Source organism: Podarcis vaucheri, assembly GCF_965113315.1.
Source record: "Podarcis vaucheri genome assembly, chromosome: 3".
In the NCBI taxonomy this organism is placed as follows: Eukaryota; Metazoa; Chordata; class Lepidosauria; order Squamata; family Lacertidae; genus Podarcis; species Podarcis vaucheri.
The window spans coordinates 95,141,336-95,168,738 of NC_138761.1; the positions used below are offsets into that span (position 1 = coordinate 95,141,336).

Sequence of the window (27,403 nt, forward strand, 5' to 3'; positions counted from 1 at the left end):
TAGGGCCTACTCTGCATAATCAATCGCATGATACAGTGTGCAAACTTGATTTGAATAAGAATGCCCATCAACTTTGTGGGGGCCCAGCCCCCTCAAATATTTTATTATGTGGGCCGAAGCCCCCATGGCCCATAGGAATTGGCTCCTATGATGGAGCCTTATGTGACAGCTGCAAAGAAAGAAAAGAAAAGAGCTGGACCCATTTTTATTCAAGGGGGAAAGTACAGGTTGATAGCCAAAGGTCCAGCTGTGTTTGCTTGAAGCACAGTCAGGCAACAAAGGTGCGCTCCCTGCTAGCTGACTATGGCAACCACTCTGTAGACAATCTTCTGCACACATCCATGAGAAATAGTTTCACTCACTGTGGGAAACAGGAAATTGCAGAAGAACATTCCTTTAAACAGTTTCTGGGGAATTACTGCTTTGAGATTACCATTATTTTTTCATGAACAGGACTGTAAATATGTAATGGAACATAAATATTTTGTATTTAGACTAGTAAAAAATTCAACCACATAAAAGATGCATGTTCACTAAAAAAAATAATTGGCTTCTGTCACATCATGTAAAAGGCAACAGCGTACAAGCCAACTGCCCATACAAGAAGTCAAATATTTATAGAGCTGGACAAATACCATCAGTTGGTATGGATAGGGGAAATTTCAAGCTGTATTTACAACCATTTCTTTAAAAAGAACCAACATGTCTTACTTATGGAACGTAACATCCAAGTACCACTATTTGAATTGCAAGAAATATACTATTTCTGAGTGGGTGGGTGTTAAAAAAAGAAGTAATGTTTGGGTGCAAACTTGCCTCAGAGGTAATGTTCTTCAAGACTGGTATTACTCCCTCCCTTCCCACCATCACTGTGCAAAGGGGGTATCTCACTAGTAATTTAAACTGAAAGGGTCCTTGCATTGCTTCCTGCTACAAACGTTTGGAAGTAGCCAGAGAGGGCTCCTAAAATGGGGAGTGGGGGGCAGCGGCATTCCCCCAGCAGCAACAGTTTAATTATTGCAACGTGTTATATGCAGGGCTGCCTCTGAAAATGGTTCAGAAACTTCAGCTAGGGCAGAATTCGTCAGCCAGGTTACTCACCAGGGCAAGACGGTTTGAGCATATTACACCAATCCTGGCCCAACTGCTCTGGCTGCCCATTTGTTTCTGAACTGAATTCAAAGTGCTGGTTTTTTTTTACCTATAGAGCCTTAAATGGCTCAGGACCACAATACCTCAAGGGCCACCTCTGTCTATATGAACTGATCTGGACCCCGTGATCATCATATGAGGCCTCTCTTCATGTACCTCCTCCACGAGAGGTCCAGAGGGTGGCAACATGAGAACGGGCCTTTTCGGTAGTGGCTCCTGGTTTGTGGAATGCTCTCTCCAGGGGGGCTCATCCAGCGCCTTTGTTGTGCAACTTCAGGCGCCAGGCAAAGACATTGACATCCAAAGCCCTTTTAAATGTGTTGTGGAAGGGCAGGTTATTGGGGAGGGGGGTTCGTTCTCATCTTTAGTATGCAATTTGTGTTTTTTTTATATACAGCAGTACCTTGGTTCTCAAACTTAATCAGTTTCAGAGGTCTGTTCTAAAACCAAAGTGTTCCAAAACCAAGGGGCGCTTTCCCATAGAAAGTAATGCAAAATGGATTAATCCATTCCAGACTTTTAAAAACAACCCCTAAAACAGCCATTTAACATGAATTTTACTCTCTAATGAGACCATTGAGCCATAAGATGAAAACAATCAACAATGTACTGCAGTCACACAATCAATCCATCAGTAGCTGAACTGGGTTCCACACAGTCACACACACACACAAAAAGAGCCACAAAAACGAAAACACAAAATAAATAGCAAAACCAGACAGACCTCAGCGTACCACTCAAAAGGGAGCATGTTCGGCTTCCGAAAAACGTTCACAAACTGGAACACTTCCTTCCAAGTTTGCAGTGTTTGGGTTCCAAGATGTTTGAGTACCAAGGCATTTGAGAACCAAGGTGCCACTGTATTGTGATTTTATACTGTAAACCACCCTGAGATCTACTGGTATAGGGTGGTATGCAAATTTTAATAACAGCAGCAGCAACAGTGTGCTCATTGTGCTGGAAATGGAATGAGGTAGTAAGATCAGCAGAGCTTTACTGCAATGGTGGCCTGGAACCTCGGGCTACCACCATGAACCTGGAGTTCCCGCTATCTCACCTCCACCTGACCCTGTTTCCAACCCAATGAGGACTGCTCCACCACCACGAATATGACATCACTACCCCCACACCCTTCTTCATGAGCCACCACTGGAAGCAGCATGTAAAGGTAAAAGTTAAGGTAAAGGTAAAGGTAAAGGGACCCCTGACCATGAGGCCCAGTCGTGACCGACTCTGGGGTTGCAGCGCTCATCTCGCTTTATTGGCCGAGGGAGCCGGCGTACAGCTTTTGGGTCATGTGGCCAGCATGACTAAGCCACTTCTGGCGAACCAGAGCAGCGCACAGAAACGCCGTTTACCTTCCCACTGGAGCGGTACATATTTATCTACTTGCACTTTTACGTGCTTTCGAACTGCCAGGTTGGCAGGAGCAGGGACCAAGCAATGGGAGCTCACCCCGCCGCGGTGATTTGAACAGCCAGCCTTCTGATCGGCAAGCCCTAGGTTCTGTGGTTTAACCCATAGCGCCACCCGCATCCCGGAAGCAGCATGAGAGTGGTGCAAACACACAGGTTATCCTTACACCCCCCCCTGTGTTTTTTAACATTTGGAACACCTTGAGAGGGGGCTCCCCCTGTTAGCAGGGAACCGTTCTAGCCTCCTCCCCAAGTTCATTTTTGTGCCAGCACATCTGCATTGCAGCTACCTGCTTCAGCAAAAGGGGAGTGATGTTATCACGTTTCATCTCAGACCATGATTGCCACGGTGATTTCAAACAGATGTCCGAACTTTGGCAGATGCATTTATTGCCTGAGGCTTATGGGTAATAATAATCTAAAACCATGTTATGCCGGTTGCCAGCAAGTAACCGTTTAGGCTTAGTGTCGCCAGATCTCAGCAGTGTTAATGTATATTTTGTCATTTGTGCCTCTTGGAAGAGCAGGGCAGAGGAAGGGCACAGGTATTGGTAACAAAGCCAAAGTGCTAGGCAAACATTTGACCTAACTAACAAGACACAATCAATTCCAGATAGTCTAAGAAAACAGGAGAAATGGGGGATTACGCAAAGCAAGGGCAAAACTAGAATTCATTGCTATGAACTATGTTACCAATGTCCTTGATCAAGCAGTCCATTGACTGGAGAGTATATTATTTATACAGTGGTACCTCGGGTTACAGACACTTCAGGTTACAGACTCTGCTAACCCAGAAATAGTACCTTGGGTTAAGAACTTTGCTTCTGGATGAGAACAGAAATCATGTGGTGGCAGTGGGAGGCCCCATTAGCTAAAGTGGTACCTCAGGTTAAGAACAGTTTCAGGTTAAGAACGGACCTCCAGAACGAATTAAGTTCTTAACCCGAGGTACCACTGTATGGCTCAATTCCCTTTATGCTTTCTTGCAGACATTTATATGGGTGGTGTCCCCATACAAATCTAGAGAACCTAATTTTATTTCAGGAGCATTTGTTTGGGGACAAAGGGATAGTGGATTTCTTAGTCATTTCCAGTGCTATGCGATAATTGTCAGGCAGGTGAAACCAAATTATAACACCTGGAAGACAATTCAATATTGCACATGCATATGGCACCTTTAGCACAGATGCGGCAATATCATGCACTGGAAAACAGATGAGTTTGCCCATCGCAACAATATGCTGGCGAAATCCTGCTGCTCTAACAGCTATTAAGGGCTAGAAACATTCTTAAAGAAAGCTGAGATTTTTAAAATTGTAACAAACCAATCCTGGTAAATTAAGCCAGGGTAAAGTATGCCAGATCCAACCTCCATTCTGGAGCATGGCTACTATTGGCTGGGCTGGACTAACTAGCAAAGGGGAAACAAGCCTTTAAATGGTGTTATGCCACCCTTTTTGTTGGCTTAATTTGCATAGGGTTCCCAGGTCATGAGACTGAGCTGAACAGGCTTAGAATCCAGCCTGAGTCACCCCCTCTCTGGTCCTGCGCCAAACATACCTCTTCTTCAGGGCTTACACCATCTTAAGATCCACCAGGCTGAGTCCCAGTTGAGCCGAGATGTTGGAGATATGCCGGCATATCTCCAGCTGTACCGAAAATGATATCCACTCATCCCATTCCTCCCTAAATCTTGTATATATACATTTTTAAAAAATTGTGTGCCCTAGGTAAATAAGCAAAATACACAACCATTAGTGATTCACAATCTGCTAAACCCATAAATCTAATCTTAGATGATGACAGATTAGAAAAATCCACAGATGTTCCATTTGCTTTTATTTGGCCATTAAAATTATTATGTTTTTGTATCAGAATTATCCATCACATTTTTGTGGTTGCCTGTATTAAAACAAAATTGATGCAATACGGAAATATTTGGCAGGGCTTCCCCAAATGATGAGCCAACCAGAGCCGTATATCAGCATCCCACCCTGCATGATTTTATGACACTCATGTCTGTGTGGAGGACCACCAGTGGTCTGCATCTATGATTAAATCATTTAAACACATACACACACACAACTGGGCCTTGTTCCAGCAAGCTATGTAATCTTCCAACAGATGATCATATTTGCATTCAGAGGTTCCACTGGATGATTCTTCCACACCCTCTTGCCCTGATGCAGCAATGTTTTTCAATACTTAGCAGTGTGACAATTGCAATGGAACTGTACATGAACCACCGGACTCATGCACATACTGTATTGCCGTGATGGATCACAGTCACATATGCTAATACTGTAACATCAAATTACTGCTCAGCTTCATGGAACGTAAAGGACAAGCATATTTGTGCATTATTACTTTAAAACAATATTTTATCTAGAAATAGGCTGTTGTTGCAGTCTCCTCAAAGTGTGGACAGCAACATATCACTTGACTAACTCACCAGAAGATTGATTTCCTGCCTTTCTAAGCTGCCCTGTCAACACAGTCATTTAATGTGCTTCCAGAAGAAAAGGATTTCATCAGGGAAATGTAATGAAATGTAGAAAGCAAAGTGCAATAAACAATTAGCACTTGTTGAATTCTTGATAACTTGGGAAGAGCAATGTGCATTACTGTTGTTCAAATATGTGACATCGGCACTAAATTATATTCATGGATCTGTTGTTTGGTTCAAACAGATCCAAGAATTTCCTTCGATGCGCCAACCACCAGGATCATAAGCAAACTCATCAGCTTCAGTGTTGCAGCTGTCCAGCACATGTTCTTTAATGTGGTTTCTGAAAAAAGAGGCAGTTGGATCCTCATAACAGCAAGACTCTGTATCTAAAGATGGCACAGTTATGTATAAGATACAGAGTCTTGCTGTTATGAGGATTCTAATTTGGTCTGTTTGTTTGCTGTCGTCTCTCTCTTTCTCTCTCTCTCTCTCTCTCTCTCTCTCACACACACACACACAAGCACACACACACAGTGAATCTGTACCATGTGGGGAACCTGGCCAACCCTCAACAAAATTTAGGGATGCGCATATGATATGAGTCCCGATATGGTGCTAATCTGACCTGCATCTGGGTCCCAAATTGGATTGCTGGTGGGGTGGTGGTGGTCTTGCACAGTTTAATTAGAGTTTTAAACATGTAGTCAGGAGGGGGTAGAAGCAGTCATGGTTGGCAGCGCAGCACAGCATTGCAACTCTGGCTTTCCAGTGCCGCATGTTGCTGCTACTTACCAATAGGAAGAGGAGGGAAAGAAGGAGAGCTCAGTGTGGTGTGGGCACAGTGGCAGGAGCATTGGATTGGGTCCACCAGGCACCCTCACCAAGCTCGCCACTGCCTTAAACCTCCTCTCAGCAACTGGTAGTAATGTGCGGCATTGGGAAACCTGCTTAGCAACACCCTGCTACCCACTTTCAGCCTCTACTGGTAGGGTAGAGTGGGGGGTCCCAATGCTCTCTTCCAGGCTTCCATTTATGGAATAGAAATCATGGCAAAGATGTAGTGGGAGACAGCCAAGAAGTGAAATAGTTTATTCAGCCCAATAATAAGAGTGTATGAAATTCTACTCCAATAAAGCGACTGGGGGAAAATGTGATTTAATATCAATGATATATGTTTTACTGTGCAATGCTGTGTTCTGATTTGTACCAGTATTTGCTAACATATGGGCTATGAACCTTCTAGCCATTGTGGCCTCCCAGAGGCTTGAAAGTCTCTCATTTTTGCAGCATACCTGGGTGGGGGACTGAGGATGTCAAGTACTTGGTCAGACACAATACATGGCTGGCAGGCTGTATTTGGTTCAACGTCTCACAAGATTTCACCAGTCACACTTCACTTTAGATATAACCTCAAGGGTGATAGGTCATAGGTGTGTGCATCAACCACAATATTCATCTGAGTCAGCACTTCAGAAAACAGTCTCTATTGGTATGAGGCACTTTGTAGGTTGGCTCATTAGATGCAGGGTCCATTTGAAACACAACACACTTCATTAGGACAGTTGTTTTTTTTAAAAGCATGGCTGTAATATTTTCCTCATTTTGACAGAAGTGGATGGAATTTGCAGGCATGCAACATATTAGCCCCTCCGCAGAGGACAAAGCCTGCCTATTTCATTTTAATTTATTTATGTGTTTATTTCAAAAAGTATTTCGATGAAATTTGCAGAAAAGGTCACCCCTTCTGAGGATATGATACCTGTCAAATTTCAGAAGAGAATTCCTATATTTTTTTGTGGGAAATTGATCAGAAAATTACAGACACAAGGGGAGACTACTGGGTAAGAAACCTGCCAAATTGCAGAGAAATAAGCCCAACGGTTTTTTATATTAAGGAATATTTAAATTTGATGGTGGGAAGAACTGAATTTTGGTTGTTTCATTTTTATAGAAAGCCAGATGGGTCTCCACCTGCCTAGATCCCAAAGTAAGCTTTTGCCCTTGTAGGTGAGACTGACTAGGAGCGGAACCATCTTAGGATTCTCCTCAAGGAAATTGAGTTTAAATTTTTTGAGCACCCTTCTCAATTCCTCAAAGGCCCATATAGTAGACAGTCTTTAGGACAGTTGGTTCCCAAACCATAGAGCATGAGCATTTCTTTTTAAGACAGCAAAGGGGGTTAATTCACTGAGGGCACTAAATAAAGTAAGTGATCCGATAGTGATGTTCAATAAATGCTGCACAATAAGCGGTGCTTGAATGTGAGGTTTCAGGTTAAAGGGAGTTCCCTAGCAAGAGGGATTGGTTGCTAAACCACTCTGGGAACTATAGCTCTGCATGGGGCATAATTGTCTCAAAGCAACTTTCAACACACTTAAACTGCATTTCCCAGGATTATTTGTGGGAAGCCATGACAGTTAAAGTGATGCTGTAAAGTGCTTTAAATATATGCTGCAGTTGTGGCCGAAAATTGGCAGCAAAAACAATAGCACCAACAGCACCAACAGCACCAACCAGGTCCATAAAGGTGCCCGTGGTTCAGCGATCCACCACTATATGCAACCATGCCGAAAATGGATTATCCATCCTCCTCCTTCCTTGTTGAGGCTCAACATTCACCTCCTTAATGTTGCTGTAACAATGAATACAGTTCCCAGCTCTTTGGCTTGCAGCACAGCATCCCTCCCATTGCCCCTCCTCCAAAACGCCATTCCTAACCTTCATTCTTTTCATTTGCACTGCTTACTCTTACTGCATTTACCAGCTTGATTTTACTTTGGGGAGTGAACCGCCCAGTTTCTGATTACTTTGTTTTCTAACCACTGAGCTCTGCAAAGGAAATAATAGTAGTTTTCCATTCTGGTTATAAAAGGGCAGAGTAACCCCCCAGATAAAACAAATAGCAATTCCGAAACTCTTCTGAGACTTGCATCATATCCTTACATGAGTTCAAGGGACTGAACAGAAGGTGAACTTTGATCCATGTCTGCTTCTTTGCATGCTTGGTTACAGCGTTGTTTTGAGTTACAGAAAAGGAAGTGCGGGAAGAAAACACTGCAGCAATAGCCGTCCACAAAATAAAAGGTGTGAGAATTTTGTAGGGAGCTGCAGCATTTTTGTACGACTTGTAGCTACCCTTTTGCAGATTGAAGGCAGCTCGCTCTGTCAACCAGCCAGGCATTTGCAGAGGCTGATAGCGATTAAGATATTTTACAAGGGATGATACATTTTAAGAAATAATTAATCTGGCTCCCCAGCTGGTCGCCATCTGCGGTACGTTTGATGTGAAATAATCTACATCGTTGCTGTATGGGCTCACACAGATGACACAGGCTCCTACTGGCTACAAGGGGAGATGACATCACAGGAATGTCATAAAAGCCCTGTGCTGTGTCCAGAGGTGAAGAAAAGCTCTGCTGTCTCAACAGTAAAAGCCCTTTTCACTTCAGCGTTCTTGTTGGCAGCACAGTGGCCACGGCCAGAACTTTGAAGTCCATCAACTGTGGGATACATCTCTAAAAATTCAGCTGCGACGGCAAAGGCTGCAGGGAAGCCAGCCAGCTAACTTAAGCCCAGTCAAGAGTTGATATGGTGGGTATTGGTTGAGGGCTCACACTCCACCAAGGAGCCCACTGACAAAAGCAGGCATCCCTGCTGGTTTGCTTCTACTACACTGACCTCCCCCCCCCCACTGCTTCCCCCCTCTCTCTCCTGGTAAGCAACATTGACCCCGCCTGCCATGAAACTAGTGCAGCAGCGGAGATGGAGACAATTTTGGGCTGGAACCTCCCAGAGACCTACTCCTCAATGAGAAAGGAAAGAAATTAAGAAAGAGACCAACAAAAGACAAGGGAAAGTGCAGGTATAAACAACAAGAAGAAGATCTGCAGAAGGGACATGGAAGAGATTTAAGAGCCTCGGACATAAGATTACCAGGTTGATGGACTAGATGGAATGGACAGTAAGGACTGACATGACCCGAGACCAGGAAGAAGAGACGTTGGATGAAGATTGGAAGAAAATTTATAAAGAAAAATTTTTATTTAGGGAATTAGCCTAAAATTAATGAATATTAGGGAAAATGTTGGAATGAAACTATATGGCTTTAGTAGAAATGATATTAGGAGTCATGTATAAATGAGTATTAAGTTTCAAGCTCCAAGGTATTTTACAGTAAGATAAGGTTAAATAAATCAAGGCAATTTGAATAACAGAATATGTGGAAAGATGGAAAGGATTTGCTGAGTTAATTAATAGGTTAAATTGTTAAGATAAATTATTCAATAAAAATTGAGAAAGATGGAAAGAATTTGCTGAAATAACTAATTAAACTAGAATACAAAAAGGGAGGTGTGAGGAGGTCAATGAAACAAGCAAATGGAAGTTAAAGATATGTAATATGGGATTTGTGGGGTTTTTTTTCTTTTTGTGGTATTGTATTGGTTTTTATGGTTTGTTTTGTTTTTCTTCTTTTTTATGTATTGTAGTGTTGTTTCCTATTTTTTCTTCTTTTCTGTAATCCTGAAACTCTTAATAAATATTATTTTTTTTAAAAAGAAACTAGTGCAGCAGCTCTGCCCCATCCAGTGAGCTGCATCTGCAAACTACTAGAAAGGATGCTATTGGAAAGGCATACTGTATAAGCTAAACTCTTTCCATTTTGAAGATGCCTATTGCAAGATGCCTCTTGGGAGTCCCATGGACTGCAAGAAGATCAAACCTATCCATTCTGAAGGAAATCAGCCCTAAGTGCTCACTGGAAGGACAGATCCTGAAGCTGAGGCTCCAATACTTGGGCCACCTCATGAGAAGAGAAGACTCCCTGGAAAAGGCCCTGATGTTGGGAAAGATGGAGGGCACAAGAAGAAGAGGACGACAGAGGACGAGATGGTTGGACAGTGCTCTCGAAGCTACCAGCATGAGTTTGACCAAACTGCGGGAGGCAGTGGAAGACAGGAGTGCCTGGCGTGCTCTGGTCCATGGGGTCACGAAGAGTTGGACATGACTAAACGACTAAACAACAAATTGCAATGTACCTGAAGGCTACTGGTCTAATTCAGTAGACATACCAGGGGTGCCAACTTGAATAAAATATTGGGGGGGTAATCCCCCCACATAATTGATCACGAAACATGGCACATGAATACCATTTGCTCATCAACTGGGGGGTGGGGCTCAGCCCCCTAAAATATTATATGGGGACACGAAGGGACTTCGCCCCCTAGAAGTTGGTTCCTATGACCCATACCAAAATGCCAACCAATCCCTGTCTGCGCTGCATTACTATTAGAGAGGCTAGCCGTGCATGTAATATATTCCAAGATCACCTTTTTCTGCAAGCATAGCATACCAGCCAAGAATGCTGCCGTATTAAATATTTACATATAGAAATTCCATAGATGTGCCTCTGTAGACCACATGGCTAATTCAGTCAGCGTTTGCTCTCCCTTATCTGCACTGCATCTCACAGTGCTGCACCCTTCTATGTAAAGCCAACACAAGAGAAATCACAGTTCTTCAATCAAATATAAAAACTACAGAAGATAAAGTGGGGGAGGGGCCTCACAATTATGAGATGAAGAGATCACTGTCTCATTTATTTGCTGATGAAATAACATACTTCAACTTGGAACATATTTTCTAAGATATTAGCAATATTAAAGCCAAATATTTAATATATAACCTACTCATATTACTCATTATTTCTTTACATGATCCCACTCATCTTGAATCTATTAAAAGCTGTTAGCATTTTAACATCCAACTTCATCAGCTACAGGGCTGGGAGAGCTTTCAAGCAAAACATGGAAATGTTGAAACGATTGCCTTCCGATCTTATCTAACTTTTGCACTGATTAACCCTGAATTAGGAGATGGAGTGGGATTATCAGAGATCACTGCCTAAAAGTCTGCTTTGGCATAGGATGTTGCAGGAAGAAATTGCTTATTTTGAATTGTTTTTCATCAACAGCTTCTCTCCCTCTTTTTAAATCCAATCCTCCTTCTAAGGAACATTGGGTTTTCTCCCCCATTTTATTTTCACAACATCCGTTTGAGGTCGTTTGGGATAATAAGGTCTCACTGACTCATACTAGCTACTACTTTCCTCAAGAGTTCATCTGTAAAACCTGTTAATCAAATGATTTAAAAGTCCGCTTAACTTCAATGGTCAGGTGAGGTTGCCCACGTCCAAGATCTGGCAGCCGACCTGAGAAAGACTGCCTGCCTACCTGTGGAATGGCCAATGCATTCACCGTGGACACGATGGCTTGATGTATATTTTATAATTCCTCATGGTAATCCCATCTGATCCCTACAGTCCATGAGCAGCCTGTGATCCCTGCAACTTCTGAGGAATGTGTGGGGCAGGGCTCTTTTGCGTTCTTTTTTATTCAAGGACCACAGTGTGGGTGCCAAGTGGACCTCTCTGTTTTTGGGGGTTTTTTTTGAAAATAATATTTATTACTTTTCCAACAATTTAAACACAACACTACAAAAAAAGAACAATACAATACAATACAAAAACACTACATAACACTGACACATTAAACTAACATAACCAAACAAAAACAGTTTAAAACACATCAAACAATTTCAGTATCTTATCTTTCATTCACTTATTTCCACGACCTCCTCACACCTCCCTTTTTGTATTCCACTTCTGTTAGTTGTTTCAGCAATTCCTTTCCATCTTCCTCTGTTTTCTATCCTATAATTATCTTAACACATTCTAACCTTATTTTTTTCCTTCAATATTCTATTAATCTATTTATACTTAATTCCTTATAACATTTCTACTAAAGCCATATAACTTCATTCCAACATTCTTCTAACAAGCGCACCTCTCTGGAGAAGGCAAATATACAATTGGGTAGGTGCCATAAACAAGACCCTCTCCTTAGTAGGCATCAACATCACCAAAGTTGGGTTCTGGAGATTATCATAGGGTCCAGCCAGGTATATATGGAAGGAGAAGAATCTTTCCATAAACCAATTAGGGCTTTGAAGATTAACAGTAGAGATAATAATCCAGCAGAGATGTTACAGCAAAGAAGGAAATTGACTAGGACCAAACTACTGGCTACACAAAATCGAAGAGCCAGTGTGTTGTAGTAGTTAGAGGGTTGGACTAAGAGGTTTTGAACCAGGGTTCAAATCCCCCTCAACCACAGCTACCTCACAGGGTTGTTGTGAGGATTAAATACAGAGGAGAACCATGTAAACCACTTTGAGCTCCTTGGAGAAAAAGGTGGGATATAAATGTACAGTGGTACCTCGGGTTACATATGCTTCAGGTTACATACACTTCAGGTTACAGACTCCGCTAACCCAAAAATAGTGCTTCAGGTTAAGAACTTTGCTTCAGGATGAGAACAGAAATGGTGCTCCGGCGGCGCAGCAGCAGCAGGAGGCCCCATTAGCTAAAGTGGTGCTTCAGGTTAAGAACAGTTTCAGGTTAAGTACGGACCTCCAGAACGAATTAAGTACTTAACCCGAGGTACCACTGTAATGCATAAATTAATTAATTCAAAGCGCATTTGCAGTATCCCCTTCCAGCTTATAGGAAGATTATTCATTAATTTGTTTATTTCTTTGTATCCTATCCATCTTAGCTCAGTTGTCTAGAGCATGGTGCTGATGATGCCACGGTTGCAGGTTCTGTCCCCGCATGGGTCAGCTGCATACTGCTTCATTGCAGGGGGTTGATCCAGATAATCCTCAGGGTCCCTTCTGACTCTACAATCCGGTGATGCTACAATTCCCAAAAGCTCAGAAGAGCAGTTATATACAATGTTCTTCTCAAGCTTCTTTGTGAGGTGGGATTTGCTCAAGGGCACAGACAATGCTGCAAGGCTGAGAAAGGCTTTCATTGCCCATCTCCCTGGCCCAGTTCCGAAATTCAGACAAGCCTTAGTTGAGGCAAACAGTGTAAAATCAAAGTGAACCTTCCCTCCCCCCCTCCAGGGAAAGCTGACTGACGTGCATCGCAGGCAACGGAAGTGTAATCCTGCCTAGTGAGAAGCACATGTGGGGCCACAGGGGACTGCGGGCGAAGGCTAATGCCGAGAGATCTCTGTTTGCCGTAAGCATTTCTTTAACATATACTATGATAATTCAGAGGAAAAGCTTATCCCAGAACATTCTACCAAGGGTGCACAGTATGTTCAATAAATGTTGATGTATGTACATTAGTTATAACATAGCTCAAGGCAATGTATTCTTAAATGAGGTGTCTCTATCAATCTTGTATCCCCACCCCCCACCCCAGCACACTGAACGCAAGCTGCTGCAAAGGCTGTTCTGCTCCAATAAATGCTGGAGCCATTTGCACAGGAGCAAAGCAATGCATTTATTAACCAAGATTAACATCGTCCAAGTTTCCAGGGTTAGGAATTCAATTGAAAAATAAATGCCTCTTTGCATTACATTAGCACATTTTGCGATGAGCATCATGAACCAGTCGAAGCCCCCACCCCATCCCCAATGCTCCAGGTCACTGGGTTGTGTCCCTCTTAAACAATAGGCAATTGACTTTTGAGAGCAAATGACTTGTAAGTTCCATTTTCAAAACTGCCAGGGAGATTTCCTGAGAGTGTTGTGTTTAGAGTGTTTAGAGTGAGTGTGCTTTAGCATGAGACCCAATCTTGACAGACGCATCAGCGGTCCGAAATTTCAATCAGATGATTTCATAGGCAGAACCAGAACCTAGGGAACCTAGGGAACTCTGGGTTCTGGAGAAAAACAGCAGCCACAATTCAGCATTGTGTACAGCATAGATAAGCCCCTTGTATCTATAGCTTTAAACTCATTGCATTCAAGCAGACATAAGTGTGCCTATGCTGGATTCAGCCAGTAAAACATCATATACCTACATTGGCTCACAGTACATTTCCAAGCACAATTGTTGGTGCTGACCTTTAAAGCCCCAAATGGCCTTGGCCCTGTACACCTGAAGGAGCTCCACACCCATCACCTGGACACTGAGGTCTACCTCCAAGGGCCTTCTGGCAGTTTCTTCACTGCGAGACATTGAAGATACAGAGAACCAGCCAGAGGGCCTCCTCAGTAGTGGTGCCCACACTGTGGAATGCCCTCCCATCAGATCTCAAAGAGATACAACTTTTAGAAGACATCTGAAGGCAGCCCCATAGAGGGAAGTTTTTTAATGTTTAATGTTTTTGTTTTTGTTTTTGTATATGCTGGAAGCAACCTAGTCAGATTGGCCGGGTACAAGTAATATTTTTTATTGATTATTATTATATCCAATGTCATTTCTGGTCAAGAGGTCTTTAGATACTCCAAACTAACTGAAGCTTCTTTCAAGCATGAACCAAGAAGCAAAGCAGTGGCTGGATAGATCCACTTGAATCTCAGGACAACACAGTCAGACTTGAACAAACATTATTTCCTTCAGAAAAAATACATATATTAACATAGAAAATAACTGTTTGGGCTACAATCCTATGATCAGTCCTATGATACATTTCTATGATCTGGAAGCAAGCCCTGTTGAACATAAGGGGCTGACTTCAGAGTAAACAAGCATAGGATTGCGCTGTGAAAAGAACACAAACTCTCAAATTGTGACAAATTAAGTCTGTAGCCTTTTAGCCTGCAGAGCCGAATTGTGTGCATTTGTATAGTGGAACCACAGATACCCCCTCTTTTGGGGGGAGAGATTATTATTATTATTATTATTATTATTATTATTATTATTATTATTATTATACTGCCCTATACTCGGAGGTCTCAGGTTCACAGAGTGGGACAGGCTTTGACCCACAATGCACATTTCACACCCACCCATCCCTCTCCCCAAATTAGAAGCTAGGGGAGGCACAGATAAATTGTGAGTTGTAAACTCCCTCAGCCGATCTGGAAGTTACAGAAAAGGCAACAGACCCATCCTTCTTCACCGGACCAGGAGACTCACAGGCCAGGAAGTCATAATTATACAAAATTGGGGTGAATGAACAGATATTAATTATAACATAGGAAGTTTCCCAGACAGGAAAAGGCAATTAGAGTCAGGAGCCTAGACATATTGGCAATTGCTCCCTAGATAGCCAGGCAGTGGCTCCTACAGACAGAACAGCCTAGAGCAGTGTTTCTCAAACTTGGTTCTCCAGCTATTGTTGGACTACAACTCCCATCATCCCTAGCTGGCAGGTCCAGTGGTCAGGGATGATGGGAACTGTAGTTCAACAACAGATGGCAACCCACGTTTGAGAAATAATGGCCTAGAGGCTTGCCTTGGAGAGGCATGACTTTAGAGTTGCTGTGTCCCTTCATGAGGCTCAGGACCTGAGATCTGATATCCACCAGCCAAACGATTTCTCCTTCCCGTTGCCTCAGTGTTTTGCCTTTTCACTTCATGTAGTTCTTTGAAGACTGTGATATAGTTACCCACTCACAGGGCTAGTGTGCATGTTGACCCAGAGATTGTTTGTATTTCAGAGACTAGTGTGCAAACCAAGGGGCAAACGATGTTGACCGTAGAAAGGTTAGTCCCTCCATCCATTAAATGTAGATGGGATACTGCTTTTCATGGGAATGTGCAGGACCAATACACAAAGACTAAACTGCAGTGTGGGACTACATCATTCACCAGTGATGTAGACCAGTGTGCACCATTATTGTTATTAATATTATTAATATTAATAAAGTTTCCAACATTGTGTAAGTCCCAGAGCAAACTTTAAATCAAGTCTCCCATCAAGGACTTGGAACACAACCAAGCAAGCCACAGAAGGGCTTGAGAGTAGGAACGGAAATGAAGAATTAGACTTCAGACTAATTCCATTCATGCAAAAGGAAATTGTAAATATAATTCACCACAATATGTTTCATTCCTCCTCAGTTCAGGTCTCCTAATTTACAGAGGACACTCCTCTGACTGAAGGAGTCCTCTGTTTGAAGGGCTGTGTGGCCGAAATCCAATGTAAAGATAAAGAGCTTTGTAAATGGTTGTGGCGATTTAGCATTTGGTAGGAGGAAAAGAGACTTAAGGAACAGGCACAAGCCTCATTATGAAGAATTCCCTCCCCAGTTCCCCTGGAACGATTCACAATCTGGGCAGAAAATGGTGACTGATAGCTGATGGCCACTGAGTGGATCTCAGCTACCTCATGAGGCACCAGAATTAAGTTTTAAAACGTTAAGGATAGAAAGACTACCACTATAGCTGCTGCCGCCACTACCACCTCTATGGTAGGCCCCATCCCTACTAATGTTTGAGGAATTTCTTTCCAGAAAGGACACTCCCCTGGTTTCAGAAACCCTGCATTTCACTCCACCAGCTTCCAATTCCAACTTTCGGCTCAGCTCGGCAGACACAAAAACTTGCCCTGTTTTCCTCGGTGAAATGTTGGTGGCTATGTGCTCCTTCTCAGCCTCACTTGCCTCACAGTGTTGTCTTGAGGATAAAGCAAGGGAAAACCCAGTGCATACCAACCTCAGCAACTTGGATACAAATGCGATGAAAAATACTTCCATTCACAGCCAGTGGGTGCCTTCTCCCTTATCCTGTGATTATAAAGCCACACAGTATACTTGAACTATAACATGCAAACATGCAAACATGGCCCTCGGTTCTTAGGATTCTTCCGCCACAAAAGCTCCACTATTTGGAAAATGAACGACTCCATTGTGAGCTGCTGTATAATGAGGTGGCCAGCAGCTGCTTCCACCCATGTGAAAAATGACTCAGCTGAGTTTCACTGATGTATATAAATGTCTGGGGTGGGACAACGAGACTCAGTTAAAGATCATTCTCACTTTCATGAACTCTCTCTCTCTCTCTCTCTCTCTCTCTCTCTCTCTCTCTCTCTCTCACACACACACACACACACACACACGCACACACACATCACTGATAGCCTGCTGCCTCTCTCCAGCTGCCCCAAAATAGTATGTCCTGAAAATATTTCCTATGGCCCATGTTCTGGAAAATGCTAAGAAGTATAGTCAAAGGACACTATGGCAAGAGAAGTCAGTGCTGGAAATTGGGGCCCTCTGTGTAGTTTTGTGGGATTCTTTTCCAGATATGTGAAGAGAGGCCTGCTTAAACTCCTCTGCGGTGCTTGTTTTAAAAAGGAACTAGGTGTCAATCAATTTCAACATACCCCCAAAATGAACCTGTTCCAATTCATGCTCCTCCCTTTACAAAATGAACCAGTTTTGTTCCTGTTCAGTTTACAGTTCGTTCAGACCACCTTCGGCAAATTTTCTCAGCATTCAGAATGTTACAAGCCGCTGTGCTAAAGTGCAAAGCATATTTAAGAAAGGAAACATTTGGGGGGGGGGACCACAGTGAAATGCAAATTGTTTATTTCCCCCCAGCAACTATCTTTAAGTTTAAAGAGTGAAAAATACATGAAGGGGAAAGAACTTGAAGATGAAAGTTCTACCCCAAAATGAACTTAATTCACATTCCGTACACCTGGCAATTATGGGAACTACTTTCAGGAGTAGGTAAGATATTTCAGTGAACTTTGTTGAACCAAAATAGTTTCTTCCAAAGCTTTGTCTTGTTCTCAGTCCACATGTTCTCAATCCAAAGGGTTGTCCAGTACAAATCCAGTTTAAACGTAAAGAACGCTAAGAAGGTAAGGTTTCAGAAGTTAAGTACCTGGACAGATGAATGAGTAGCAGTCACCTGGTCACAGTTTACCCTACTTTGGAGAGATACATTGCATTTCTATTTAAATTAAAGTACAGTGGTACCTCGGGTTACATACGCTTCAGGTTACAGACTCCACTAACCCAGAAATAGTACCTCAGGTTAAGAACTTTGCTTCAGGGTGAGAACAGAAATCGTGCTCCGGCGGCGCAGCAGCAGCAGGAGACCCCATTAGCTAAAGTGGTGCTTCAGGTTAAGAACGGACCTCCGGAACAAATTAAGTACTTAACCCGAGGTACCACTGTAGTTATTTCTAAATCTGCATCCATATTTAAATCTCAGATGTCTCTGGCTCACCATTGAGCTCATTGGTGGGGGGAGGGGACTATAAGTATATTATAAACACATTAGACATCAGGCAGGTACCATCCCTGCTCAGATTTGGCCTATTGAAATCAATGAAGTTAACCATATACACTAACATTACCAGTGGGTCTGCACAGAGCATGCCCAGCTCTAAAGATTTTTAAATATATAATAAATTTATGATTTTTAAAAGGTTTTTTGTTGTTAAAAATAACTGAATGGTATTTCTTCTCCTTTATGGTATTTGCATGCTCTTTGTGATGTTTTCTTTCTGGGCTGTTTTCTGAAGAGAAATAACCAAATGTAAAAGCATCAATCAATCTCTCCCCCCCCCCCCTTTCCCTGTGCCCATTTCTTAAAATGGGAAATTTTGGAAATGGAAGTTCCCAAATCTGGTTCTTTTTTGCTTGCTGTGTGGGCTTTGTGGGTTTTTGGCTCAGAGCCACATTTCTGAAATTCTTTGAATGGTAAGGCAAGTTCAAAAAAATATACATGTGACATGGTCTCATACAATCAACAAAAACTGGCCACCAAGTACATTGGAAAAGAAATTACCAAGAAATACTAAAAAGATTTGTTGACTGGGCAGGTGACCTGTGTACACTGAGATTACAGAAAAAAAGAGAAAAGCCTTTTCATTTACTCTTAATATAGCATCCTCATCCTGTTGCTTTGGCACTGACATAGATTAATACTTTGTTTTCCTCTCAGGAGCTGGGTTAAATCCTGCTTAGTCTTTGTGAGAAACAGACTTTGTGATTTTTTTAATATACCATTCTCGCTTACCAGTTTGATGCATATATATGTGTGTGTGTGTGTGTGTGTGTGTGTATTCCAAAAGTGCAGCAGGAGTTCTAAAGCCGTCATACAATATTTTTTGAATATTCTTTGGTATGCGAACAATGTGTTTCAAAGGCCTTATTCGCTTTCCCGAGGGAATGATGTAGGCCATGTCTATTTCCTTCTTTATGGATGCTTTTAGAAACAACAACCACAATTTGAATGAGGATGACTAAATGCAAAAGATGACATGTCTTTTGTACTTTCATAGTAGCATTGGAAGAAAAACAATAAGTGGAAGCAATCACTCCTTCTCGTCTGTTTCTCGTCTGAAGGCTGGGGCCAGGCGATCCTTGGTTTTCAACATTGTGATATATCACCAGCTAAACATTGCGACTTACCAATATATCACCATGTCTGAAATAAGGATGGAGCTATGCAGAGGCATCGGCTTGCTTCACTGTGTTCCCCACATTGTGATTTTTGCATAGCACACGGACATCATGATTCGTGATATATCGCCAAGTCAAAAATTATGAAACCAATATTACAATATGGACTTCAAACCAGTTTTGGACAATATTGCAATACATCTCCTAGCCCTACTGGAGCCATATATGACACAGCATGTGTCTGAGTAGTGTGTAATCCCCCCCCCCCCAAAAAAATGCTTCATTCTTTGGCCATTTAATGGATATGGTGATGGACTTTAGGGTATAACCGAATCACTTTTTGGAGTGATCTGTCCTGCATGGCTTCAGAGTTTTCTTCCATGGACTTGCTGGCAGTCATTCAAGCAAGAAATTCCCAGCCACCCAGGCTGTAATCTGAAATGGAAAAGTGATGGAAGGAGAGGGGTTTCTTAACTGTCACTCCTCCCCCAAGTTGGTTTTACCCCTAGGAGGGGGGAAGAAATGTGGATGATGTGTCATCAAGGGATACACAACATGGTATTGTTGGTCTACAGCTCCTATGATCACTGTCCATTTGCTATGCTGGCTGGGGCTCGATGGAAAATGGAGTGAAACAACATCAAGAAGCTTTTAGGAAAGTTTTTAATGTTTAACAGACCACTGTTATTTTAATACTTTGTTGGAAGCCGCCCAGAGTGGCTGGGGAAACCCAACCAGATGGGTGGGGTATAAGTAATAAATTATTATTATTATTATTATTATTATTATTATTATTATTATTATTATTATGCTCATCACCCATCCAAGCTGATGGGCTCCGCCCCAATGGACGTAAGGTTTTTCTCTGCTCAGAACTGGCAGTCCTCTATGCAGGGACTGTGGGGGCACTCTCTGTGCATGTATTTTGAGTGCAATGTGCATTGGTGCACTTGGCTAACTGGAAGTACTTCTTACTTATCACAGGCAACCAGGCAAGTGCCTCATTAAAGGTGTCACACAGACGAGAGGCAGATTTAGGGCAGTGTGACCAGTTCCCCCGCAGGAGGGTGCAGGAGCCAACGAGGCACCTTCCTGTCTCCTTCCCAAAGTCTAGTAAGTTCTGGGTTTGGGGAAGAAGGCATGAGGGCTATGACAGGGTCCTAGGGTCTTCCTTCCTCCTGCTCAAAAGCCTAGCTTTTGGAAGGAGATGGGAGGGCACTAGGAGCCTACCACAGCCTCATGCCTCCTTCCCAAAGCCCGGCACCTCGCTTAGCTGGCTTTGGGAAGGCAGTGCAAGGGCTGAGTGGGCGTTTGTCAAATTTTGGCCTTGTACAGAGGACCATATTACAAGGTCCACCCTGGCTCAAACCCGGAGTAACAATCTTCATGCATGAAATGTTTCTATCGACTTCAGTTACACAGGGGTGTAAGCAGAACAATCCATCCATATTTGTGGTATTAATTCAAACCCCCAAGAAGTCCATGAGAGACAGAAGACCAAAAAAAAAAAAAAAGAGTTCAACATAAGCTCCACAAGCACAGATATTGCAAAGTTCCCAAAAGTGAGTCCTGATTCAGATATTTAAATGTGGTATATGCACCCTAAGAATTACCATTATTCATTTGAGGAACTCAAATGTCAAGTGGCTTCAATCAGAACAGCCTACTTACATTCATGTGCCCTCGACGCAGAAACCATTAATCCAAAAATGTATCTAAGTTTGTGTTTGTTCAGGAAGAACGAAAAAGGCTTTGAGGCACATACAGAGATATATTTCACAACTATTCTGCACAGGCATACGCGCACGATACACCGTGAGTAGTGGTACCAAAACATCAGAAAGCTCACAGATATTTATTTTGGCTTTTTTATTATTTAAAAAGTGATTAGATTCAGCCAGGCCCAGGGTGGGAGTCTTGCCCGTGAGAGGCAGCTCTGTGTCATCGCTGCCCGATCCGATCTGACGCTACATACTAGTATGCATTAAAGCAGGTCCAGATTTTACTATCAAAGGCTTGCACTAAGTCCCTGATTGGCTGGGAGGCAAAGGGCATTATTTCAATGACAACATAAGTCCAGTAGACCCCAGTGGAGCCCCCCTGCCAGCTTAGCTCTCTAAGGCCCAGGGCAAGTGTTCCCAGTTGCCCCCACTCTCATACCCTCCAACATGTTCAGTCCCAAAATCAGGACATGCATCTTCCCAGCCATGCTCCCATGTGAGTCACATGACCTGCGCAAGATCCCAGAGCTTTTCGGGATCATACTCTCACAACACCCAAAAACACACGTCTTTGGCTAATTTAACAATCTATGGCCTTTTAAATTGGACAATGGTATTGTTATTGTTTGTTACTATGTTATGTATAGGGATGCGGGTGGCGCTGTGGGTAAAACCTCAGCGCCTAGGACTTGCCGATCGCATGGTCGGCGGTTCGAATCCCCGCGGCGGGGTGCGCTCCCATCGTTCGGTCCCAGCGCCTGCCAACCTAGCAGTTCAAAAGCACCCCCGGGTGCAAGTAGATAAATAGGGACCGCTTACCAGCGGGAAGGTAAACGGCGTTCCGTGTGCTGCGCTGGCTCGCCAGATGCAGCTTGTCATGCTGGTCACGTGACCCGGAAGTGTCTGCGGACAGCGCTGGCTCCCGGCCTATAGAGTGAGATGAGCACACAACCCTAGAGTCTGGCAAGACTGGCCCGTACGGGCAGGGGTACCTTTACCTTTACCTATGTTATGTATGTATTTTTTGTATTTTTATATTGTAAACTGCCCTCTGATCCTCGGGTGAAGAGTGGCATAGAAATTTAATAAATAATAGTAACACACTAAAACAAATTAAAATTGCCTCAACTTTCTAAGCACCTGGGTAGGCTTGTATACAGTACAGATGGGTTCTCTAACTAAAATAGAGTGGGTGGTTAACATTTTTGCTTTCCTCTCAAAACTTGCCTTTTGCTCCTTACAATTGCAATTTTTGGGGGGTGGGGTAAAGAAAATTAAATGCCCAAACTACTTTCCAATCAAATTCCCAAAGTTAATTTAAAAAAAAACAACCAACAAACTGTCAAAAACATTACACAAAAACAAAAAATATTTTATTGTACCTTATTGTTGGTTGTTTTAATATTATTGTCTTCTGCCCAGGGATTTTAATGAAGAGTGAGAAATACATACATACAGTGCTTTTTTTCTTTAAAAAAATGTTTAGTGGTATTCTCATTTCGACTCAAGAAAATCACCATTTTATAGTTCAAATCGGAAAAATAAATACAGTAAATGGACAAAAGTACAAAGATTCACAAAATGTTTAGGGGTATGCGTACCCCTGCGTCCCCCCAGAAGAAAAGCTCTACACACATACATACATATCATTCCTAAAAGAAGGGGCTCCTTAAAAATGGATTTATGTCCAAAAGCTCGATGAAAAGAAAAATAAATATATCTTGCCTTTGGAAAGACAATAAGAATGGTTTCATGGTCCTTCTAAGGGAAGCGTCATTTTTGTGATTCTCTATCATTGGGATGGCATCCCCCACCCCTCTCATAGCTTGTACAGGTACATATTTCCCTCGTAGGCTCCATCTATTCACAATTGGACAGTCTGATCAGTCTCTCTGAGATGCATTTGAGCACTTAGTGATGGGGAAATGCTTTTTAAAAATTCTTATAGTGGAAAGGCATTTCCCACCCACGTTCCGTTTTGAGTCCAAACGAATGAGGAAGAAGAGGATCAGCATAATATTCACGATGTGCAGTGCCAGGGATTTCCACCCACACGCTACTTTTGCTGATGACGCAGGCAAAATTGGCACTGTTCCTGCCTGGCACAAATTTCAAAACTACAACTGCATATAGGGTTTGCGCCTGCAGCAGTTCCTGCATGGTGGCATAAAGGAGGCACAGGTCAGATGGTGGTCAGGATGTACAATTATTAAAATCAAGTTCCAGTCAGCACTGGCCTAGGACAGTGGTTTTCAACCAGTGTGCCATGGCACCCTGGGGTGCCTGGAATGGTGGGCAGGGGTGTCGTGGGCAACACTGGCCTCTGTCCCTCTTTCCTTCCCTCCTTCCTCTGATGCCTTCTAACGTCTCTGCCTCCCAAAGACTTGTGTGGCTGTTTGTTGCAACAGCCCTTGCTCCTAGCTCCCCAGGCGAATGGTGCCTCTGGGGCTGGTCAAGGGGTGCTGGTTGCCAGAAGCTGAGGCGGCCTCAGAGTAAGCAAGGAAGTGGGTGAGGGAGCCCAGCCAGCCAGCCAGCCCTCCAGCCCTCCAGCCCTTACTTTTGGGAATGGACAGACTAGTGTCCTGGCCTTTCCTGAGCTTGCTGTGAGCAAGGCTTGCCTGGGAGCTGAGTGCCTCATGCTGAAGGAGAATCTTTCCCCTGTGCAGGCCTCATGTCCACCTTTGGCCAGTCTTCATCGGGTCACTAAGACTGGGGGCATCCTCTTCCCAGGCCCCTGTGGGGCAGTATGAAGCAGCACCTCTCTTTGGGGCAATGGGGTGTGGCGCAGAAAGAATGTAGTTGGTCAAGGGCGGCATGGACTCAAAAAGGTTGGAAACCTCTGGCCTAGGATAAACTTGTGGTACCAGCATGCTCTACTAACAGTTACAGAACTTGAACTTGATACACGTTTTTTCCAACAACTGAAGCCTTAGTGATTGGTCTGAGATGTAGAAACTGTAGCTGACAGCTGAGGCTCCATTCTTTCCATTTTTCAAGTATATATTGCTTTTCCTAAGAGCACGGGCTCATCATCATCCAGTAGATTGACTGAAGTTGAGCAATTAATGAGTTGCATTCACTGCCAGTTTATACAGCTGGGTTCCTGTTATACATTTGCTCAAGTGCTCAAGTTAATGGTTTTTAGCTAATGCACCCTTGGAGAAGGAAAAATGGGGATTTGGGGGCCTGTTTCAGACTGACTGCACAGTCAGGTTTTAGATATGGGAAACCCATTCCTTCACCATAAGGATGGACAAATCAATTTTGGTTTCTCTTGGTTACTCATTTTTCTAATCAAGTTCAGTCGACCACATTTCTGCATCAGTTTGTGATTTTAAAAATAAATAAATGCCTTCATGAAAATGCACAAGTTTTTTACTGCACATTTCCCCTAATGTACACATTTTGAATCTGATTCTCCCCAATATACAAATTGTTTCAAGATTTCCCCCTAATATAATCACTTTTTTCAGCAACAGATGCATTTATTTATTTAATTGCATACATCCCTTTAATAAATACACTTCTGTACTAAGCTGCAAATTTCAGATAAGTGCAGATTTCAGAGGATAGCTGTGTTTCAGGTCATGGATCATTTCAAGAAGTGTGAATTAGTTACCTGAAGCAACCTGAAGCAATTTTCTCCTTCAGGCTTAGTCACTAACGCACCGCCGTCATCTGTTGCATGACGTCTATAGGGGTTCCAATTAGCTGGTTCTATCCGTTCTGGAGGTGATGTGCTGAGAAACATAGCCTACTGTTGATGGGAAGAAGGAGAAACAACAACAACCTGAAGATTTAAAACAAACATAGTATTGTGTTATAGCAAGATACAACCACTTAATGCCATCACCAACTGCCACATTCAGGTTGAATGAACAATACAAGACAACACCCAAAACCCAGTGAGTTCAGTTGACTCTTAGCTTTGCAGTTTTTAATGACTGATTCCACCACCAGAATCACCCCTCCTTATCCAATGTTCCCATAGACTGTGTGCTTTAAAAAGAAATAAACTAAGACACAAACATTTAATTCATATATATTTTCATCTTTCCCTAAAGATCTGGAGAGTAGACTTGCAAAGTTGTTGTATTTCACGGGTGCATATCATTCAACATATGAGCCACTTTATTTAAATCCACGAAGGTTGCAGTCCTAAGGCTCAAAGGGCCGTTGACAGTGCTTTGCTCATTGCCCTGTTGGACTGCCCTAGAGGAGCACCAGTTTTTTCTTTCTCCAGAGGCTCCTCTTCCCCACATTTCTTTTGCACACAATTTCCTTCCTATTCAAACTAATAAACAGGACTGAATCACCTCAGCTCCTGGTCAAGTGTGATTTCCTCCCTGGTTTGTGGGAACTAAGAAGGTGTTGGAGCCTTCAGATCCATCTGACTTCTGGTCCTCCTCTGACACAAACACACCCCTTTTAGACCCTACCAGTATCAGAGCTCTGTGGTAGTTGCCACAGGGGTGGGAGGAACCTGACATAAGATCTACCTCTCTGAGGTCAGAGCTCTCTTTCTGGTCTCAGAGCATTCCTGGAGATGCGCTCCCAGGAATTGGAGGCTCACAGAGACTTTGGACAACTCTTTCTAAGTATTGTTTTCATCATGTGCATTCTGTACTTCAGTGCTGGAATTTTGCTCAGGAGAAAACAAATAGCACTCTTCTAAAAAGAATACAGAAAGCCATGGGTTATAGAAGATCAGAATAATATCATCAGGGGGAAAGTATTAATGAGTCATCTGTTTCCGTGAATTACCCAAGCGTTCGCTGAAAGTGGAACACTTTCAACAACAAAAATCCACATAAGGCAGACTTCAGAAATAAATGAGGGTTATGCAAGACTGGCAGGAAATAAGCTGATGAATCCTCTAAAATAATATTGCAACATATTTTGGCTCTCACTTATTGGTTGCTGTAGGATTTTCTCCTGAGTGAGCAACTGCTGAACCTCGGGCAGCTCCACACCATGGCTGACTTTTTAAAAGGGGTGTGTGTGTGTGTGCTGGGGTGTCTTATGAACATATTTGTCAGGAAGGAGAGCTGTTGGCTAAAGGCTAGCAGTGAAAACACACACACACACACACACACACACACACACACACCACTATTCCCCTGTTGCTTCAAACCAAACATACTTGCAACTGGGATGTGAATTCTGCATGCCTGAATCTGAATCCCCACCACCACCTCTCTCTCTTCTGAGCATTTAAATTTCACTCTAAAATAAAGAGTTACTTGTCATGCAAGAAACAGAAGTCCAAGGGAACTAGTTAAAGTGCAATGAAATGTGTAGAAAAACTCCTAATGCATTTTTAATTAGATCCTCCCTCCCATTCCCAGTGTGGCTTCATCCATGCCCTTCAACATTTCTTTGAGGAAAATAGAGATATACCCTCCAGCATTCCTCCGATGAAAGTAGGAAGGTCCAATGCTATTTTTCTTGATGAAGAGGTGCCAGAACTCACCATGAACACCTCCCTTGTTCTCCTATAATGGCAATGGTGCCCACCTGAGAGGTACCGAAGGTGAGTTCCAGTGAGTTCTGGCTGGGGGTGAGGAGCCGTGGGGATGTCCTATTCCATGCGCTCCAACATTTCTCCAATGAAACTTCGGGACATCCTAAGGAAAAGCAGGACATTCCAGGATCAAATTAGAAACCAGGAGCTTCTGTAAATCCAGGACAGTCCCTGGAAAATAGGGACACTTAGAGAGTCTGGCTTCATTACTTGCATATAGAATTAATCATTCCCAAAATAGCAGGTTACAAAATAGCACACAAGCTTTTCAGTTCTCCAGAACTCTTCATCAGGCTAGATAGGTTGGGGGAGGGGAAAAGGTGGCTGATGCTGCAGCCATAGAGTCGACATTTAGTCACAGTCTTGCAATGGAATGTGGCACGAGGTAGCAAACATTCAACTTATTTATTACATATTATTTAAATTTACAGGCTACCCTGTACCATAAAGCAATAGATTAAAGCTTAATTAAAACATCAGGCTAAACCAAGAAAATAATTGCGATTCCACAGCAGGTTTCCTTTGTATAAACAGTACATCTTAAAGCTGAGTTGGCCTATTAAATTGAAAAGGAAATCCAAGCTAGGGCTTTGGGTGAGGCCAACTCAAATGTTACAAAATAGTGTGCGAGCTTTTGAGTTCTACAGAACTCTGCTTCAGGAGAATAGAGGAAAATAGTTGACTGGTGCTGAAGCCACGGAGCTGGTCACATTTCTTGAGAGGAAACGTGTAACTATGAGGTCGAAAAACGAAACAAAGGAAATGGAAAGATTTATGGGAACTTGTGTCCATTTGATGATATAACAGTGGACGATGGGTTTGGGGCGAATTGTAGCTGAATCTTATTAGTAACAGTACCACCAACCGAGCTTCCATTGGAATTTGCTAAATCAATCATTCCATTATGTCTGATGTTGTTTTTTGAGTTCCAGGAAGAACACTGCAAATCATTTGAATACCCCCAGTGCTGCCCAGTTATATT

The 27,403-nt window shown here is 42.8% G+C and overlaps 2 long non-coding RNA genes across 3 annotated transcripts; both read right to left on the reverse strand.

Annotated features, from left to right (window-relative positions):
* Positions 1–315: 315 nt before the first annotated feature.
* On the reverse strand, positions 316–25,963 carry LOC309529959. 2 transcript variants are annotated; one of them, XR_014218555.1, is made up of 3 exons: positions 25,214–25,963; positions 24,517–24,654; positions 316–361 (listed from the first exon to the last, which is right to left on the reverse strand). It is a non-coding gene; the product is annotated as an uncharacterized lncRNA (long non-coding RNA). The 2 variants fall into 2 exon arrangements; XR_014218556.1 differs by lacking the exon at positions 316–361 and adding an exon at positions 22,321–23,051 and having other exon boundaries at positions 25,214–25,962.
* On the reverse strand, positions 13,342–16,537 carry LOC309530027. The gene is made up of 3 exons (XR_014218591.1): positions 16,472–16,537; positions 14,315–14,425; positions 13,342–13,739 (listed from the first exon to the last, which is right to left on the reverse strand). It is a non-coding gene; the product is annotated as an uncharacterized lncRNA (long non-coding RNA).
* Positions 25,964–27,403: the final 1,440 nt, after the last annotated feature.